Below are 20,670 nucleotides of genomic sequence, written 5' to 3'. Positions count from 1 at the left end.
TCCAGACTAAGACAGACTAGGAATAAGGACCTGGCAGTCTACTTCTAAAAAGAATTAGCCAGTGAAAACCTTCTGAATAGCAGCAAAACGTTTTCTGATATAGTGCCAGAAGACGAGCCCCCCAGGTTGGAATGCACTCAAAGTACGCCTGGGAAAGAGCTGCCTCCTCAAAGTAAAATAAACCTTAATGACATGGATGGAGTCAAGCTTTTCGGACACTCCTTTGCTGATGTGGCACAGCTCAGAATAAGAAGAAACAGTTACAAACATACGTTAATAATCGGAACCTGGAATGTACAAAGCATGAATCTAGGAAAATTGGTTATCATCAAAAATGAAATTGAATGTATAAACATGGATATCCTAGGCATTAGTGAGCTGAAAAGGACTGGTATTGGTCATTTTGAATCAGGCATTCATATCATCTACTGTGCCGGGTGTCATAGATGGAATTAAGTCCCCCCAAAAATGTGTGTATCAATTTGGCTGGGCCATGATTCCCAATATTTTGTGATTTTCCTGTATGTTGTAAATCCTGCCTCTATGATGCTAATGAAGGAGGATGGGCAGCAGTTGTGTTAGTGAGGCAGGACTCAATCTACAAGATTGGACTGTCTTGAGGCAATCTCTCGAGATACAAAAGAAAGAAGTGAGCAGAGAGACATGGGGACTTCATACCACCAAGAAAGGAGTGCCGAGAGCAGAGCGCATCCTTTGGACCTGGGGTCCCTGCGCAGAGAAGCTCTTAGTCTGGGGGAACATTGATGAGAAGGCCAACAGAGAGAGAAAGTCTTCCCCTGGAGCTGATGCCTTGAGTTTGGTCTTTTAGCCTACTTTACTCTGAAGAAGTAAATTTTTCTTTGTTAAAGCCATGCACTTGCAGTATTTCTGTTCAGGAACTGATGGTGCTGAAGGAAGAAGTCCAAGCTGCACTGAAGGTGTTGGCAAAAAACATGGATCCAGGAGCTGATGGAATACCAATTGAGATGTTTCAACAAATGGATGTAGCACTGATGTCAGATGGATCCTGGTTGAAAGCAGAGAATACCAGAAAGATGTTTACCTGTGTTTTATTGACTATGCTAAGGCATTTGGCTGTGTGAATCATAAAAATTATTGACAACATTGTGGAGAATGGGAATTTGGGAACACTAAATTGTGCTCATGAGGAATCTACATGGATGAAGAGACAGTTTTTCGAACACAACAAGGGGATACCGCATGGCTTAAAGTCAGGAAAGCTGTGTGTCAGGGTGGTATCCTTTTACCATACCTATTTAATCTGTATGCTGAGCAAATAATCTGAGAAGCTGGACTATATGAAGAAAAATGAGGCATCAGGGTTGAAGGAAGACTCATTAACGACCTTCAATATGCAGATGATACAACTTTGTTTGCTGAAAGTGAAGAGCACTTGAAGCACTTACTGATGAAGATCGAAGGCCATAGCCTTCAGTACAGATTGTACCTCAACATAAAGAAACCAAAATTCTCACAACTGGACCAATAAGCAACATCATGATTAATGGAGAAAAGTTTGAGTTTGTCAAGGATTTCATTTTACTTGAATCCATAATCAACACTCATGGAAGCAGCAGTCAGGTACTAAAAAGAGGCATTGCAATGGGTAAATCGGCTGCAAGAGATCTCTTTGAAGTGTTAAAAAGCAAAGATATCACCTTAAGGACTAAGGTGTGCCTGACCTAAGCCATGATGTTTTCAATCACCTCATATGCATGGGAACATTAGACAGTAAATAAGGAAGACCAAAGAAGAATTGATATCTTTGAATTGTGGTGTTGGCAAAGAATATTGAATATACCTTGGAGTGTCAAAAGAATGAACAAATCTGTCTTGAAAGAAGTACAACCAGAATGCTCCTCAGAAGCATGGGTGGCAAGACCGCGTCTCAGGTACTTTGGACATGTTGTCAGCAGGGATCAGTCCCTGGAGGACATCATGCATGGTAGAGGGTCAGAAAAAAGAGGAAGAGGCTCAGTGAGATGGATTGACACAGTGGCTGCAACAATGGGCTCCAGCATAACAATAATTGTGAGGATGAAGCAGGACTGGGTAGTGTTTCGTTCTGTTGTGCATGGGGTCATTGAGTCGGAACCGACTTGACGGCAGCTAACAGCAATATCAGCAAACTGGGCTTGGACAAAATATGCTTTTGTGTTTATAACTAACTACAGGGATATTTTTATAGACAGTCATTTTGGTGTCACCCCCTCTGACAGTGTCACTCTGTGTAGTTTACACACCCCACATCCCACTAGTGACACCACTGCCTAGGAAACCTTATGGGACAGTTCTACTCTTGTCACATGGAGTCTCCATGAGTCAAATTGACTCGATAAAATACAACCACCACAGACTTAGCATCCTAAAACACTAGAGCTATTCAACTGCTCCACCCCCAACACCCCACACTTACCATGTGACAGAAATTGAATGACTTGCCCAAAGTCATGTAACAGAATAAAATCAAGCTCCTCACCATGGCCCACATGGCCTTGCAGGGTCTGATTCCTGCTGATCTCTTGCCTCGTCTTCTACCTTTCTCCCCCAGGTCAGTTCACTTGTTTCATGCCTCCCTTCTTTCTGTCCAGCATGTATGATAAGCTCTTTCCTGCCTCACGGCCTCTGCCCTTGCTCTTCTCTTTGGCTGGAAAGTTTCTAGACTCAACCCTGTATCACTGTCTCAGAGACGCCATCTCTGTTCACACTTTACAAACATAGCCATTACCATTGTCCTTTTTAAATGTCTTTATAACATTTATTATAGATATTTGTCACTTGTTTATTGTCTGCCCCATCCCAAAATGTAAACACTATGAGAACAAGAATTTTGCCTTATCACTGTACTTTCAGAATCTAGAACAGTGGCTGGCACATAGAAGGCACTCAATCAATGCTTGATGAATGAATAAATGAGTGACTGTGTTCATTCATGGCAGATATGAACATTATAACTCAAGTCTCCTAACTCCCAATATGATATATTTTTGCTAGGAGCACTGTAAGAATGAGAAAGAGAATAATATTAGTGTATAAGTACTAACACTAATGTGTAAACCACTTCCTTATGACCCAGTGTTTCTCAATCTATTATCATTATTGCTACTAAGATCGTTTTTCCTAACTGGCCTCCTTGAAATTTTATTCTCACAGATATATCTGTTTATGTGCTGTGGCCCTTTGAAAGGTCACAAATCACTCTATTATCTAAGATTTTTCCCCAAAGAATCTGTTTTTGCCCCCCTGGGAGTAATATCACTTCTACTGAAAATCCATATTATGACCAATGGAATCACTCAAAGTAAGCACATAAAGATTTCCAATGGACTATAAACCCAGGGAATTAATCGTACCCCAAATGAAAATGGAGGGGAATTGTCTCAGAGCTTGGGTGTGGAAGAACTCTGACCTTAGAAAATGACAAGAATGAGCAGAAAGGACAGTGGATGTGTTAGCTTTGGGCTTTAAGCCCAGCCCTTGTACTACATACTCCACAAAAGTTTTTTAAAAGATCTTTAGAAAACCCTTTGGCTTAGGTAAATGTGGTGTTAAACCACTAATCATTAACACTTTGCCTCTTCTTATTTAGCTCTTAGTCAGATTATACAAAAGCTTTCAGATATTGACGGTTTCCAGAACAGTTTGTGAGGATAAGGTAGGGTTTCTAAAATGCTGGCTTAGGAGTCTAAATTTTAAACTCTTACTACTGGATATAGAGCCAAATAATAATAAAGTCTCCATAAAAAAATACTCAGTAGCGCATCCTGAAAGGACTTGTAGATTCAGGGCAGAGATATTCAATATGTTCAGTCATGCATCCATGAATTCAATAAGTGTTCACTGTGTCCTTTTATGTGTCAGGCACTGTGCTAAGGGCTACAAAGATATGTTTGTTTCATAGCATTTATGAACAAGTGGTGAAAATCATTGCTCACTTGGCTACTAACCAAAAGGTTGGCCATTTGAGCCCACCCAGAGGCACCTCAGAAGAAAGGCCTGGCAATCTACCTCTGAAAAAATCAGCCATTGAAAACCTTATGAAGCACTGTTTTACCCTGACATACATGGTGTCTCCTTGAGTCAGAATCAACTCCGCAGCAACAATTTTGTTTTGTTTTGTTTTTGTCCCAGGTACTTGGGAATGAAGTCTACTCTTTATAGGCTGCATAATTAAAGATATAATCATTATTTGGCCTCTCTGATATACATTTCCTATGCATGGAGTTCTTGATGATGCTACAGGAATAGTGTCATCTCCTTAGAATAAAAGGTAAAAGTCTATTCCTAGTGTAACAGACATGCGCTTTGTTGCCTGGCCAGCATCCTTCCCTTCCTTTCTGTTGTTATAGCAACTGCCTATTCTTAGAAGAACAAAGTTCCCCTATTGCATCTGGTTCTAGGATCATTGCAATTACATTATCCCACACTGTATCTGGCAGGAGGTTAGATGACCCAGGCTCAGCCAACCCCTGGCCAAGTTATTGCCCCAAAAATGAGCACATGGCTCCAAAGTGACCAAAAGAGAAACATTCTCTGAGTGCTTTGACCTTGTAAAGATTAGGAAGTACCAAGTGATGTCTCCAGAGCCCATTCTTCTACCTCTTCTACTCACTGTGACAGAGAGGAAGTAGACAGGCCAATTCTAGAAATCTTATTATTCAAATTTATGAACCAACTATTAAGGCCAAAGATGAGGAAACTGAAGATTTTTACCAACTTCTGCAGTATGAAATTGATCAAACATGCAGTTAAGATGCATTGACAATTACTGGTGATTGGAGTGAGAAAAGTGGAAAAAAGAAGAAGGAACAGTAGTTGGGATATATGGCCGTGGTGATAGGAATGATGCTGGAGACCACATGATAAAATTCTGCAAGACCAACCACTTCTTTATTGCAAATACCTTTTTTCAACAACAGAAACTATACACATGGACCTCACCAGATGGAATACATAGGAATCAAATTGACTACTTCTATGGAAAGAAATGATGGAAAAGCTTAATATCATCAGTCAGAACAAGGTCAGGGGCCAACTGTGGAATAAACCACCAATTGCTCATATGCAAGTTCAATATGAAGTTGAACAAAATTAGAAATAGCACACGAGAACCAAAATAAAACATTGAGTATGTTGCAACTGAATTTAGAGACCATCTCAAGATCAGATTTGATGTATTGAACACTAATGAGTAAAGATCAGATGAGTTATGGGATGACATCAAGGACATCATACATGAAGAGAGAAAAAGATCATTAAAAAGACAGAAAAGAAGGAAAAGACCAAAAAGCATATCAGAAGAGACTCTGAAACTTGCTCTTGAACATCAAGTAGCTAAAACAAAAGGAAGAAATGATCAATAAAAGAGCTGAACAGATTTCAAAGGACAACATGAGAAGACAAAATAAAATACTATAATGCAATGTGTAAAGACTTGGAGTTAGAAAACCAAAAGGGAAGAACACGCACAGCATTTCTCAAGCTGAAATAACTGAAGAAAAAATTCAAGCCTCAATTTAAAATTTTGAAGAATTCTGTGGGCAAAACATTGAATGACACAGAAAGTATCAAAAGAAGGTGGAGGGAATACACAGAATAACTGTATCAAAAAAAAACTGGTCGACGATCAACCATTTCAGGAAGTAGCACATGATTATGAACCGATGACATGGAAAGAAGAAGTCCAAGCTGCACTGAAGGCACTGGAGGAAAACAAGGCTTCAGGAATCGACTGAATACCAATTGAGATATTTCAACAAACAGGTGCAGCACTGGAGGTGATCACTAATCTATGCCAAGAAATTTGGAAGACAGCTGCATGGCCAACTGACTGGAAGAGATCCATATTTTTGTACCCATTCCAAAGAAAGGTGATCCAACAGAATGCAAAAATTATCAAACAATATCATTAATATCACATAAGTAAAATTTTACTGAAGATCATCCAAAAGTGGTTGCAATAGTACATAGGCAAGGAACTGCCAGAAGTTCAAGCTGGATTCAGAAGAGGACTTGGAACCAGAGGTATCATTGCTGATGTCGGATGGACCCTGGTTGAAAGCAGAGAATACCAGAAAGATGTTTACCTGTGGTTTATTGACTATGCAAAGACATTTTACTGTGTGGATCATAGCAATTTATGGATAACATTGTGAAGAATGGGAACTCCAGAGCACTTCGCGGTGCTCATGTGAATAAAACCTGTACATAGATCAAGAGGCAGTTGTTCAAACAGAACAAAGGAATGCCTCGTGGTTCAAAATCAGGAAGGGTGTGCGTTAGGGTTGTATCCATTTACCAAACTTATTCAATTTGTATGCTGAACAAATAATCCTAGAAGCTGTACTATAGGACGAAGAACGTGACATTGCACTTGGTGGAAGACTCATTAACAACTTTAGATATGCAGATGATACAACTTTGCTTGCTGAAAGGGAAGACTTGAAGCACTTACTAATAAAGATCAAAGACTACAGCCTTCAATATGGATTACACTTCAAAATAAAGAAAGCAAAAATCCTTATAACTAGACCAATAAGCAACATGATAAATGGAGGAAATATTGAAGTTGTTAAGGATTTCATTTTCCTTGGATTCACAATCAACGCCCATGGAAGAAACAGTCCAGAAATCAAATGACACATTGCATTGGGCAAATTTGCTGCAAAAGTCCCCTCTACAGTGTTGAGAAGCAAAGATGCCGCTTTGAGGACTAAGATGTGCCTGTCCCAACCATGGTATTTTCATTCACGTCACATGCATGCAAAAGCTGGACAATGAATAAGGAAGACCAAAGAAGAATTGACACCTTTGAATTACGATGTTGGCAAAGAATACTGAATATATCAAGAACCGCCAGATGAATAAACAAATCCGTCTTGGAAGAAATACAGCTGAATGCTCCTTAGAAGCAAGGATGATAAGACTTTGTCTCACGTACTTTGGACATGTTCTCAGGAGCAATCAGTCCCTGAAGAAGGACGTCATGCTTGGTAAAGTAGAGGATCAGCAAAAAAGTGGAAGACCCTCAATGAGATGGATTGACACAGTGGCTGCAACAATGGGCTTAAGCATAACAACATCTGTGAGGATGGCGCAGGACAAGGTAAGTGTTTTGTTCTGTAGTACATGGGGTCGCTATGAGTTGGAACTGACTCAACAGCATCTAACAACAGTTTGGATATGTTATCAGGAGAGACCAGTCCCTGGAGAAGGATATCATGCTTGGTAAGGTAAAGGGTCGGTGAAAAAGAGGAAGACCTTCGATGAGATGGATTGACACAGCAATGATTGTGAGGATGATGCAGGAGCAGGCAGTGTTTTGTTCTGTTGTACATAGGGTCACTATGAATTGGAATTGACTTGACGGCCCCTAACAACAGCTAGGGGTCTTAAAGACTGCTGTTACTCACCACTACCCCACTGAAAGAAGGGAGAAGAGAACAGGTGAAACAGAATTCTTGAAAGGGAGGTCAAAGCCACATTCCTGAACATCTAGCCTCAATTTAGTCCTGGGAATCAAGCCAGGAGTTTAGAGTTGATTAGGACAGGCCTGGAGAACAAATAAAACAGCAACTAGCAAACAGAGCCTGAATAAATTGCTTCAAATACCATTTGGTGTTTTAGTTGACTTCATGGGCCAACAATAAGGTAAACTGTAGTGACTGGCAGGCTTACAAGGACAGAGTCAGGGAAGACTCTTGGAGGGGTTTAATCCAGGTGTATGTTGTTATTTTTAGAAACTTCTTCATCTACCGACTTCCAAGAAATATTTATTGTCCAGGTATTTTTCTTCTTTTTTCTCAGTATTGATATTTCCCAGATTTTTGCTTTCAGCCCTTTTCTTTTCTCATTATACCTACATACTTTTCTCATTTACCCCTGTGGTGGGCTGAATAATGGTCCCCAAAGATGTAGAATCCTAATCTCTGGGACCTGTGAATATGCTGCCTTACCTGCAAGTGTGATTAAATTAAGGATTTTGAGATGAGAAGAATATCCTGGATTATCTGAATGGACAGGATGGTCAGAATCAGAGAAGATGTGATGATGGAAGCAGAGGTTGGAGTGATCCGCTTTGAATATGGAGGAAGGAGCCACAAGTTCAAGAATGCAGGTAGCCTTTGTTGTTGTTAGATGCCGTCGAGTCAGTTCCGACTCACAGCAACCCTACATACAACAGAACAAAACGCTTCTCGGTCTTGTGCCATCCTCACAGTCATTATTATCTTTGAGCCTACGGTCACAGCTACTGTGTCAGTCCATCTTGTTGAGGGTTTTCCTCTTTTTCACTGACGGTCTACCTTACCAAGCATGATGTCCTTCTCCAGGAACTGGTCCCTCCTGATAATATGTTCAAAGTATGTGAAATGTAGTCTAGCCATCCTTCCTTCTAAGCAGCATTCTGGTAGTCTTTAGAAGCTGTAAAAGGCCAGGAAACAAAATCTCCCCTTAAAGCCTGCAGAAGGAACACAGCCCTGCTAACACTTGATTTTAGTTCTGTAAGACTCATTTAGGACTCTTGACCCGCTAGAGCTGTACGATAATAAATATGTATTGTTTTAAGCCAATGAGTTAGTGATAATTCGTTACAGCATCAGTAGAAAACTAATAAAAAAATAAACAAACCAGCTGTCATCGGGCTGACTCTGACTTGTAATGGCCCCATGGGTGTCAGAGTAGAACTGTGCTCCACAGGGTTTTCAACAGCTGATTTTCTGAAAGTAGATCACCCAGCCTTTCTTCTGAGGTGCCTCTGGGTTGACTTGAATCTCCAACCTTTAGGTTAGCAGTTGAGCGTGTTAAGTGCTTGCGCCACTCAGGAACTTCAGGAAACTAATATAATTCTTATTTTCTGATGATTTCCAAGTCCATATACTTTCCATTCTGACTTGCTCCTGAACTCCAGACCTCCTTTGTAACTGACTCCTGGGATATCTTCATCTTGGTATTTTTCAGGTACTTTAAGCTCAACACGCCACTGTCTTCTCCACAGTCCTGATCCTCTACCTGTGCATTCTTTCCCATTAACAGCATCACCACCCACCTAGAAAAGACTCATTCAAGAAGCTTAAAGCATTTTTTGGCTCTTTCTTTTATTCTTTATTTTCTATGAAAATATCTGCCCATTATGACCTTTATGCTTACCTACAATTATAAGGCATTGGTGAAAAACAAGGCCCCAGGAACCGACAAAATACAATTGAGATGTTTCAGCAAATGGATGCAGTACTAGAAGTGTTCACTTGTGTATGCCAAGAAATTTGGAAGATGGCACAGAATAAGGCAGTGTTTTGTTCTGTTGTATATAGGGTCTCTGTGAGTTGAAACTGACTCGATGACATCTGACAACAACAAACACCATCACAACTCCCCTAGTTCAATTTTCATCTCTGAAAAATAGATTACCCCAACAGCCTCCTAACTGCCCCACAAGTCATACTCAATGTCTTAGTTTCCTACAGCTGCTATAACCAAATACCAAAAAGCGGCATCTTTAAAGAATACAAATTTATTTTCTCACAGTTTTTCAGCTCAGAGTCTGAATTCAGGGTGTGGACAGGGCCATAGTTCTCTCTGTCCACATTAGGGAAAGATCTATCCTTGTCTACCAGCTTCTGGTAACTCCAGGCATCTCCTGGCATTCTTTGGCTTGGAGAAATATCTTCACATGGTATCTTCCCCCTGTGCAAGTGACTCTGTTTACCTGTCCTCCCCTTTTATAAAGCACCACACAGAAACGATTAGAATGTACCCTACTCTGGTATGATCTCACTAATTTCACCGAAAACATCTGCAAAGAAAAACCTTTTTTCCACAAAAAAGATCATATTCACATGTGCGTGGGTTAGGACTTCAACGTATCTTTTTGGGGGCACAATCCAATCCATAAAACTCAGCAAGGCCAACAAGGTAATCTGTAGGATAATTGAGCGTATCATTCTCCTACCTGAACACATGAATTAGCTATATCACCTAAGAGCAACGTACCTATAAAATAAAGTCCAAACTCTTTACCATATGATTCAAGTATCTTTGGCATCTTGCCCAGCCTTTTTAGTCTCATTCTTTATCACTCCTTCCATATCACATCATCACACACACACACACACACACACACACACAAACACACACACACGAACACATACTAATCATAGTAAGACTGTGCAAAATTCCACGCTAAAAGACCTCTATATCTTTGTACACACATTTTCCTGTGCTTCATATATCCTTTACTCCCAACCTTCTTTGGTGGGCAAGCCCCTTCTTTGCTGCTCGGTGCCAGTGTGAAGTCTTCCCTAACCCTTCCACAGTCCCAGACAGAATAAAGGGTCCATTTTGTGATCTCATACTATTCAGTCCTTGCTCTATATTTGTATTTATCACATTGTACCATGGTTGTTCATTTGTACATTTCTGTTTCTTCCATCAAAATACGAGCTCCATGACGACAGGGACTGTGTCTTATTTCCCTCACTGCTCCTAGCCCCTGAATCCCAATTTGCTGCATTAACCTGACCTGCTCCTGTGAGAGGCCAAAGGAGGGAAGTGGATCAGCAATGAGCTTGTTCCTGGAAGACATGAGGGAATATGATTTAGTAGGGATGGGGGTAGAGTCTTTGCATAACAATATGACTTTCTGACTCCACGATGCCTTAGTTTCTTAGTGCTGCTATAACAGAAATACCACAAGTGGGTAGCTTTAACAAACTGAAACGTATTTTCTCATAGTTTAGGAGGCTAGAAGTCCAAAATCAGGGCCTCAGCACTAGGAGAAGGCTTTCTCTCTCTGTCAGTTCTGGGGGATGGTCCTTATCTCTTCTGCTTCTGTTCCTCAATTCTTTGGCATTCCTCATGAGGTACGGCATTTATCTTCCCCCATCTGTGCTTTTTTGCTCCTGTTCCTAATCTATTCTTTTATATCTCAAAAGTGATTGGTTTAAGACAAACCCTGCACTCATATAACCTCACTAACATAACACACAAAACCCTATTCCAAAATGGGATTACATCCACAGGTACAGGGGTTAGGATTTACAACACATATTTTGGAGGACACAATTCAATCCATAAGACATGGCAACAGGTGCCTTGCAAGTTATAAGATCATTGGATAAACTTTTTTTTTTCACTATAGGTTTGGTATTAACTGGCACTGAGATGTAATGCTTGTCCTCCAGAGGTATGTTTCTGTGCTTGATCAAATGGATAAATGTTTACCTGCAAAATACTCAGGAGAATAAATAGTTGTGATATACACTGATGTGGTGATTTCAAAGGGGACCAGACCCGGAAGGTTTATGCTGCTTTGAAATTTCCTGAAACTTGGAGCCTCAGGCAGACCTACCTTAGCCCAGACCACTATGTGGCACTCAGGTGTGAAAATCATCACCGTGTGTCCTAAAAATCTCCTGTCTCCCATATACCTCACCTAGAGTGAGGCTGAGGCAGAATGGTAGCAAGTTGGGGAAAAGGTCTACTGAAGGTGTAATGATTGAAATATCTTTTGATTCTTCCTGGAGAGCAGAGAATAAAAATTCACATTTGGGAGGTTAGAAAAAACAGATGCTTTGAGAAAGAATTAAAACTGTTAGTTGTTAGCTGTCATGGAGTGGGGTCTAACTCATGGTGACAGTATGTAAAACAGAACGAAACTTTGCTCAGTCCTATACCATCTTCACCATCATTGGTATTACTCACGACTTCTTGATCCATTGTTGTCTTACAACCTAGGGATCCCAACTTTCACAATATTCTGTTGCAATCTGTAGCATTTTCACCAGCTAATTTTCAGAAGTAGTTTGCCAGACTTTTCTTCCTAGTCTGTGTTAGTCTGGAAGCTCTGCTGAACCTGTCCTCCATGGGTGACATTGCTGGTATTTGAACAGCTCCCAGCATCAGAGCAATACACAATCCACCACAGCACAACAAACTGACAGACGGATGGTGGTAAAGAGAGAGTAGCCAAATTAAAATCTTGGGGTGTGTGCATTTTCTAAATGGATCTAACAAAATCCCTGGCACATAACCCAGAAACCCAGTGCCGTCAAGTCGATTCCGACTCATAGCGACCCTATAGGACAGAGTAGAACCACCCCATAGTCATATAGTAAATGTCAAATAAATAGTTCTTGAGTTGAAAAAGCAAAAGATTTTGTGTTTTCTATGCTTTCCCTTGGACACTGGAAAAGTCATAATTATCATATGGCTTTTAGATTTTTCCCTTCCAGCATTGTAATTTCATCTAATTACTCCTCAACTATTCATTAAAAGAAGCCATAATCACTCCTGCAGCTTTGTGTGGAGTGCTGCTGTGGAGGTGAAAAGGGCAAGACAGTGAGAGAGGAGCGTGGCCCACCTCTCATCCACTCCTCCGTGGTGTCCTGCAACAAGTGGAGCGATGACTTATGGTGGAATTGAGAGTGACCGAGCACACATGACACATGGAAGCAGCTTCCAATGCTCAGTTCGAGAGAAGTATAAGAGGGAAAGTCCCATTTTCCCAAAATATGCTAAAGGAAGCTAGCCCTAGAAAGGTGGGCTGGGTGCATGGGAGGTGCAATGCAATAGGGTCCTGGAACTGGCTGGTACTGGATTGTGAGAGCCAATTGCTACAATTTCATGAATTTTGTGAGCCAGTTGTTAAAAGTGGCTATTATTTAAATTAAATTTTATAAACTTACAACAAAATAAATTATACTAAAATTTGGACATAGGAAATAGGGTCTTGGCAATTAACCAAATTAAGATGAGGTTATACTAGATTAGAACGGGCCCTAACTAATGACTGATATCCTTGAAAGGTAAGAGAGACACAGAGACACAGACACGCTCACAGGAGAGAAGGCTATATGAAGACAGAAATTGAACTGATCCATCTACAAGCCAAGGGATGACAAGGACTGTTGGCAATCACCAGAAGCTAGGAAGAGGCAAAGAAGAATCCTCCCCTGGGGCCTTCAGAGAGAGCATGTTTGCTGACACTTTGATTTCAGACTTCTAGCTTTCAGAACTGTGAGAGAATAAATTTGTTTTAAGCTGTCTAGTTTGTGGTAATTTGTTTCAGCAGCCCTAGGAAACTAATACAAAAGCAATTAAAGAACAGATGGTACAAATAGAAAACAAATAGCAAGATGGTAGATTTAAACTCATACACACATAAAAAACCAAACCCAGTGCCATCGAGTCGTTTCCGACTCAGCGAAAATTGGCATTTAATATGATTTTTGATATGCTTGTGTTTAAATACACAAGCATATCAAAAATCATATTAAACACCAATTGTCTTAACATCCCCAATTAAAAGGCAGAGACTGACAGATTGCATTAAAAAGCAAGACAACTAATACTGCCAACAACTCTCTTTAAATATAAAGACAAAAATAATTTTAAAATAAAAGTACAGGAAAAGATATTTTACCAATTTCCATTGAGTTGATTTCAACTCATGGCAACCCATGTATGTCAGAGTAGAACAGTGCTCCATGGGATTTTCAATGGCTGTGACCTTTTAGAAGCAGATTGGTAGGCCTTTCTTCCGAGGTGGCTCCGGGTGGATTTGTACCACCCTCCTTTCAGTAGATAGCCAAATGCTTAACTGTGTCACCCAGGGGCTCAGGAAGAAGATACACCACATGTTTTAGTTGTCTGATGGCATCAGGATTAAGAGCTACAGCTGCTAAACAAAAGGTCAGCAGTTCAAATCCACCAGGCTCCCCTTGGAAACTCTATGAGGCAGTTCTACTCTGTCCTAGAGGGTCGTTATGAGTCAGAATTGATTCGACGGCAATGCATTTGGTTTTTTTGGTTTAGTTGTCTAGTGCTGCTATAACAGAAATGCCACAAGTAGGTTGCTTTAACAAAGACAAATTTATTCTCTCACAGTTTAGGAGGCTAGAAGTCCAAATTCAGGGTACCAGCTCCAGAGGAAGGCTTTCTCTCTCTGTCAGTTCAGGGGGAAGGTCCTTGTTGTCAATTTTCCCCAGTCAAGGAGCTTCTCAGCACAGGGACCCTGGGTCCAAAGGACACGCTATTCTCCAGGCTCTCGTTTCTTGGTGGTATGAGGTCCGCGTGTCTCCTTGCTCGTTTCTCTCTTTTTATATCTCAAAAGAGGTTGACTTAAGACACAACCTATCTTGTAGATTGAGTCCTGCCTCATTAACATTACTGCCACTAATACCACCTCATTAGTATCATAGAGGTAGGATTTACAACACATAGAAAAATCACATCGGATGACAAAATAGTAGACAATTATGCAATACTGGGAATCATGGTGTAACACATTTTTTGAGGGGATACAGTTCAATCCATAACATCATCATAGAATTAATTAAAAAAAAAAACTGTGAGTGATTATATTAAAATCGAACAAAGATTTTAGAGTACATGTATATATATATATGCCTATGGAGCCGTGGTGGTACAGTGGTTAAGAGCTTGGCTGCTAAACAAAAGGTTAGCTGTTCAAATTCATCAGCCACTCCTTGGAAACCCTATGGGGCAGTTCTACTTTGTCCTATAGCATCACTAGGAGTCAGAATCGACTCAATGGCAAGGGGTTTGGTTTTTCTGGCTTATTATAAACCAAAAAACCAAACCTATTGCCATGAAGGTGATATATATGTATATATATGTATTAAAAAAACAAACAAAACCCATTGCTATCAAATCGATTCCAACTCATAGCGACCCTATAGATATATATATGTAGATATATACATTTATTTATTTATAACTAGGGATAAAAAGAATTATTTCAAAAGATAAAGAGGTCAACTCATCAAGAGTATATAAAAACTCTAAATTATCATGTACCTACTATTGGAGCTTCAAAATACATGAAAAAAAATAATAAACTGACAAAACTGCAAGAAAAAATAGACCAATCCACAACTACGGCCAGGGATTTCAAAATCCCTCACTCGGTAATCGATAGAACAAGCAGACAGAAAATCAGCAAGAATATAAAAGACTTGAACAACACTATCAACCAACTTGACTTAATTGACATTTATAGAACATTCCACACAACAGCAGAACAAATGTTCTTTCCAAATGCACATAAGCTATCTATTGCTGTGTAAAAAATTAAAGACATAAAACAATAAATATTTGTTATCTCATAGCTTCTGTGGGTCATAAATTCAGGCATAGCTTGAGCTAGGTCCTCTAACTCAGGTCCAGCCCTGCATCATCCTCACAATTGTTGCTATGTTTGAGCCCATTCTTGCAGCCACTGTGTCAATCTATCTCATTAAGAGTCTTTCCCTTTTTCACTGACCCTCTACTTTACCAAGTGTCTTAGTTATTTAGCGCTGCTCTAGCAGAAATACCACAAGTGGATGGCTTTAACAAACAGAGATTTACCTCTCACAGTCTAGGAGGCTAGAAGTCCAATTCAGGGTCCCAGCTCCAGAAGGCTTTCTTTCTCTGTCGGCTCTGGAGGAAGGTCCTTGTCATCAGTCTTCCCCTGGTCTAGGAGCTTCTCAGCACAGGAACCCTGGGTCCAAAGGATGTGCTCCCCTCCTGGCTCTTCTTGCTTGGTGGTAATGAGGTCTCTCTCCCCTCTGCTTTATTCTCTATTTTATATCTCAAAAGAGATTGACTCGAGATACAACCTAATCCTGTAGTTTGAGTCCTGCCTCATTATATATAATTTCCTTTAATCCTGCCTCATTAACATAATAAAGTTTATTATTTGCAACACATAGAATAATCACATCAGATCACAAAATGGTGGGCAACCACACAATACTGGGAATCATGGCTTAGCCAACTTGACACACATTTTTGGAGAACACAATTGAAGCATGATGTCCTTCTCCTGGGACTGGTTCCTCCTGATAACATGTCCAAAGTATGTAAGATAAAGTCTCATCATTCTCCCTTCTAAGGAGCATTCTGGCTGTACTTCGTTCAAGACAGATTTGTTCGTTCTTCTGTCAGTCCGTGGTGCATTCAGTTTTTTCCACCAGCACCATAATTAAAAGGCATCAATTCTTTATGCCATAGCTTTGCAAAATATTACCACTGGAGGAAACTGAGTAAAGTGTAAATGAGATCTCTTTGTATTATTTCTTACAACTACTTGTGAATCTACAATCAGTAAAATTTTCAATTAAAAATATAAAAGAACATACACCTACCTTACAATCCATGCATTCTACTCTTACGTATTTACCCAACAGAAATGAAAGTGTTTGTCATACAAAGACCTATACGTGAATATTCATATAGCTTTATTTGCAGTAGTAAAAATCCCTTAATAACCAAATGTCCATTGACAAGTGAATGGATAAACAAATTGTGGAACATCTGTACAATAAAATACTCATCATAATTCAAAAGAGTACATACTGTATTTTTTCATTTCAGTAATATTCTATAAAACGCAAACTAGTCTATTCTGGCAGAGAACAGTTAGTTGTTGCCTGGGAAGAGAGAGAAAGAGAGAGGAAAGGAGAGAAATATTACAAAGCAGCACCAGGACACTTTTGGAAGCAATGGACATGTTCATTATCTTGACTGGAATGACAGTTTCATTTTTGTATAAACCTGAAGAAACTAACAAAGTATACACATTAAATATGTGAAGTTTAGAATGTCAATTATCCCTCAATAAAGTTGTTAAAAAGGGAAAATATTTGGGGAATGGGAAATGGATTATTTCCATTAGCCCAATAACTGAGGCTCAAAGAGATTAAATAATTTCTTCCAAAGTCACACAGTTAGTATGTGACAAATTCAGCATTCCAAACCAAGTCTGTTTTTGTTGTTAGGTGCCTTCAAGTCAGTTCTGACTCACAGCAACCCTACACACAACAGAACAAAACACTGCCCAGTCCTGTGCCATCCTCACAACTGTTGTTATGCTTGAGCCCTTTGTTGTGGCCACTGTGTCAATCCATCTTGTTGAGGCTTGTCCTCTTTTTCACTGACTCTTTACCAAGCATGATGTCCTTCTCCAGGGACTGATCCCTCCTGATAACATTTCCAAAGTATGTGAGACGTAGTCTCATCATCTTTGCTTCTAAGGAGCATTCTGCCTGTACCTCTTCCGAGACAGACTTTTTCATTCTTTTGCAGTCCATTCTTCACCAACACCTTATTTGAACGCTTCAATTTTTCTTCGGTCTTCCTTATTCATTGCCCAGCTTTGACATACACATGAGGCAATTGAAAACACCATGGCTTGGGTCAAGAGGACCTTAGTCTTCAAGGCAACATCTTTGCTTTTCAACACTTTTAAGAGGTCTCTTGCAGCAGATTTGCCCAATGAAATGCATTGTTTGATTTCTTGACTGCTGTTTCCTTGGGTGTTGATTGTAGATCCAAATAAAATTAAATCCTTGACAACTTCAATCTTTTCTCCATTGAGCATGATGTTGCCTATATGTTCAGTTGTAAGGCTTTTTGTTTTCTTTATGTTGAGGTGTAATCCATACTGAAGGCTGTAGTCTTTGATCTTCTTTAGTAAGTGCTTCAAGTCCTCTTCCGTTTCAGCAAGGAAGGTTGTATCATCTGTGTATCACAGGTTGTCAATGAGTCTTCATGAAATCCTGATGCTGAGTTCTTCATAGAGTCCAGCTTCTCAGATTATTTGCTGTGCAAACAGATTGAATAAGTATGGGGAAAGGATACAACCCTGATGCACACCGTTCTTGACTTTAAACCATGCAGTATTCCCTTGTTTTGTCTGAACAACTGCCTCTTGATCTATGTACAGTTTCCTCATGAGCACAATTAAGTGTTCTGTAATTCATATTCGTTGCAATGTTATCCATTATTTGTTATGATCCACACAGTCAAATGCCTTTGTATAGTCGATAAAAGACAGGCAAACATCTTTCTGGTGTTCTCTGCTTTCAGCCAAGATCCACCTGACATCAGCAATGATATCCCTCTTCCACATCTGTTCTGGATCCAGCTTGAATTTCTGGCAGTTCCCTGTTGATGTACCTCCTCTACAACTGGTTTTGAATGATCTTCAGCAAAATTTTATTTGTGTGTGATATTAATGATACTGCTCGATAATTTTTGCTTTCTGTTGGATCACCTTTCTTGGGAATAGGCATAAATATGGATCTCTTCCAGTCAGTAGGCCTGGTAGCTGTCTTCCAAATTTCTTAGCATAGACTAGTGAGCACTTCCAGCACTGCATCCATTTTATGAAACATCTCAGTTGGTATTCTGTCAATTCCTGGAACCTTGTTGTTTGCCAATATCTTCAGTGCAGCTTGAACTTCTTCCTTCAGTGCCATCTGTTCTTGATCATAATGTTACTTTCTGAAATGGTTGAACATCAACAAATTCTTTTTGGTACAGTGACTGTATTCTTTGCATCTTCTTTTGTTGCTTTCTGGGTCGTTCAGTATTTTGCCCATAGAATCCTTCATTATTGCAACTCAAAGCTTGAAATTTTTCTTCAGTTTTTTTAGCTTGAGAAATGCTGAGTGTATTCTTCCCATTTGGTTATCTACCTCCAGGTCTTTGCACATTTCATTATAATACTTAGTCTTCTTGAGTCGTTCTTCAAAATCTTCTAGTCAGCTCTTTTACTTCATCACATTTCTTCCTTTAACTTTAGCTACTTTACATTCAAGAGCAAGTTCAGAGTCTTTTCTGGCATACATTTTGGTCTTTTCTTTTTTTTCCATCTTTTTAATACCCTCTTGCTTTCTTCAGGAAATCCTGGTCATGTAGTAGCTAAGTGCTATGGCTGCTAACCAAAAAAGGTCGGCAGTTTGAATCCACCAGGCGCTCCTTGGAAACTCTATGGGGCAGTTCTATACTGTCCTACCGGGTTGCTGTGAGTCAGAATTGATTCAATGACAACAGATTTGTTTTTTTTTTTCACTTTTGCTTTCTTCATGTATGATGTCCTTGATGTGATTCCACAATTGGTCTGGTCTTCAGTCATTAGTGTTCAACCCATCAAATTGATTCTTGAGACGGTCTCTAAATTCAGGTGGGATATACTCAAGGTCGTTGTTTGGCTCTCATGGACTTGTTCTAATTTTCTTCAGCTTGAACCTGAACTTGCATATGAGCCATTGATGGTCTGTTTCGTGGTCAGCCCTGGCATTGTTCTGACTGATGATATTGAGTTTTTCCATTGTCTCTTTCCACAGACATAGTCAGTTTGATTCCTGCGTACTCCATCTGCAAGGTCCATGTGTATAGTTGCCATTCATGTTGTTGAAAAAAAGGTATTTGCAATGAAGATGTCGTTGGTCTTGCAAAACTCTATCATGTGATCTCTGGCATCATTTCTATCACCAAGGCCATGTTTGCCAACCACCAGCCCTTCTTCTTTGTCTCCAACTTTCACATTCTAATCACCAGTAATCATCAATGCATTCTGGTTGCGTGTTCAATCAATTTCAGACTGCAGAAGTTGGTAAAAAGCTTCAGTTTCTTCATCTTTGGCCTTAGTGGTTGGTGCATAAATTTGAATAATAGTCTTATTAGCTGATCTTCCTTGGGTACCTGCAGATATTATTCTATCACTGACAGCATTGTACTTCAGGATGGATCTTGAAATGTTCTTTTTGACAATGAATGCAATGCCATTCCTCTTCAATTTGTCATTCCCAGCATGGTAGACCGTATGACTTTCCAATTCAAAATGGCCAATACTGGTCCATTTCAGCTCACTAATGCCTAGGATATCGATCTTTATGCATTCCATTTCATTTCTGATGATTTCCAATTTTCCTGGTTTCATATTTATGCATTCCATGTTCCAATTATTAATGGATGTTTGAAGCTATTTCTTCTTATTTTGTGTTGTGCCACATCAGCAGATGAAGGTCCCAAAAGCTTGACTCCATCCATATCATTAAGGTTGACTCTACTTTGAGGAGGCAGGTTTCCCCAGTGGTCTTTTGAGTGCGTTCCAACCTGAGGGGCTCATCTTCTGGCACTGTATCAGACAACGTGCCGCTGCTATTCATAAGGTTTTCACTGGCTAATTTTTTTTCAGAAGTAGACTGCCAGGTTCTTCTTCTTAGTCTGTCTTAGTCTGGAAGCTCAGTTGAAACCTGTCCTCCGTGGGTGACCCTGCTGGTATTTGAATACCAGTGTCATAGCTCCCAGCATCACAGCAACAGGCAAGCCCCCACAGTTCGACAAACTGACAGATGCATAAGGGAAAACAAGTCTATCTTATTTAATAACCTGTGTGGTTTATATTACACCTTGCTGCATTAAAAGTTGTATTCATTAGCTATTACCATAATAATGCTATGTAACAAACCACCGTCAAACTAAACATTTATTCTTGCTCATTAATCTGAGTTCAGCTGGAGGTTTGTTGATAGGCTGTTGTTGTTAGGTGCAGTCGAGTTGGTTCTGACTCCTAGCGATCCTGTGTACCACAGAACAAAACACTGCCCAGTCCGACACTGAGCTCATTGATCATTGTTATGCTTGTGGATCTAGGCTGGGTTTAACTGAGCTTGGTTCCTATCTGCAGGATATATACAGATGTATTCCATAGGATGTTCAATGTCCTGGGACCAGAAGACTACCTATAGCGTGTTATTCTCTTGGCAATGTCAGAAGTGTAAGTGGGCAAAGCCCAACCGCACAAGCACAGTTCAAGTCTCTGCTTGCATTGCATCTTCAAATATTCCATTGTCTTAA

Source organism: Elephas maximus, chromosome 4, assembly GCF_024166365.1.
Source record: "Elephas maximus indicus isolate mEleMax1 chromosome 4, mEleMax1 primary haplotype, whole genome shotgun sequence".
NCBI lineage: Eukaryota > Metazoa > Chordata > Mammalia > Proboscidea > Elephantidae > Elephas > Elephas maximus.
The sequence above is the reverse complement of the archived record's forward strand: the minus strand, read 5'-3'. Positions refer to the sequence as shown.